Source organism: Rattus norvegicus, chromosome 8 (assembly GCF_021556685.1).
Source record: "Rattus norvegicus strain SHRSP/BbbUtx chromosome 8, alternate assembly SHRSP_T2T, whole genome shotgun sequence".
Lineage (NCBI taxonomy): Eukaryota > Metazoa > Chordata > Mammalia > Rodentia > Muridae > Rattus > Rattus norvegicus.
The window spans coordinates 75,356,836-75,358,000 of NC_141541.1; positions in this window are offsets into that span (position 1 = coordinate 75,356,836).

Sequence of the window (1,165 nt, forward strand, 5' to 3'; positions counted from 1 at the left end):
TACTGCCTTAGATGTTCTCTCTCTTTTCCGTCACTGTACTCACTACAAAGCCATACAATTAATTTGGCTCTGGGATGGTAAATTGCTCTTTCCCTCTCTTTAGTATCAGAACTGAGGCTGGGGTCTCTTTCTCTGGTTCCCTGGAGACGGCCATGTCCCAGCTTGCTTCCTGTTACTATGACAGAACACTGACCAAATCGGCTTGCATGGGAAACTATTTATTTGGTCTTCATTTATTGGTCATCAAGAGAAGCCAGGGCAGTCACTCGAGGCAGAAACTGAAGCAGAAACCATGGGGGTATGCTGCTTCCTGGCTCACTTCCCTTGGTCTACTCAGCTTACATTTTTATACAACCCATAACCACTTGCCATGGGCTGGTATTGCCTATAGTGGTCTAGACCCTCCCACATCAACCAGAAATCCAGCAAATTCCCCACAGACATGCCCGCAGGGTACGATGGAGGCCATTCCATAACCAAGGCTCTCCCTTTCCCGGTGACTTCATCGAATCGAGCAAAGTTAACCCACACAGGCAGAGAGTCTCCATGTAGACAGCCGGGGGTGTGCGCTACCGTTCGGAGACGAGGTGGGGAGGCTACACACTCACGTAGCTATTGTCCTAAGGATTTCTAAAGTGCCTGCTAGCCCGTTCCAGGGCTCTCAGTCAAGAATGTAACTGAAGCCCTTGGATAATAGAGTGTGAAAGGAAAGATGTTCCCTGGTGTCAGATAGCCTGGCAAACCGGACCAAAAAGCACAAACCAGATGCTTGGCTTTACTCCTTGTGCTGGCTGAGGCTCCCATTGCCTGCACTGTACCAGAAATACTTTGCAGGCCAAAAAAAAAAAAAAAAAAAAAAAAAAAAAGTCACAGCTGGCTATGAAGCTCAGGATCCTGCCTATGTACAACCTGCTCAGACTGAGCATAGCCTGCTTCCTCCTGTTAGCGCCACTGTCGACAGGCTAACGACATAGAGGCAGAAGCTACGGCCAGACACGGAATGGGCTACCTGCAGGATCTCAGGATAGGAGCACCAGGAAAGTGTTATTTTCAGTCAGCATTCTAGTGCCTTAGGTAAACTTCTAGTGCCCGAGTGAGCAGAGAGCTGGGTTTCCAGAGTGTCATTAAGAAGTTGCCGGGAAACCTAATCCTGAAAGCAAGCCCC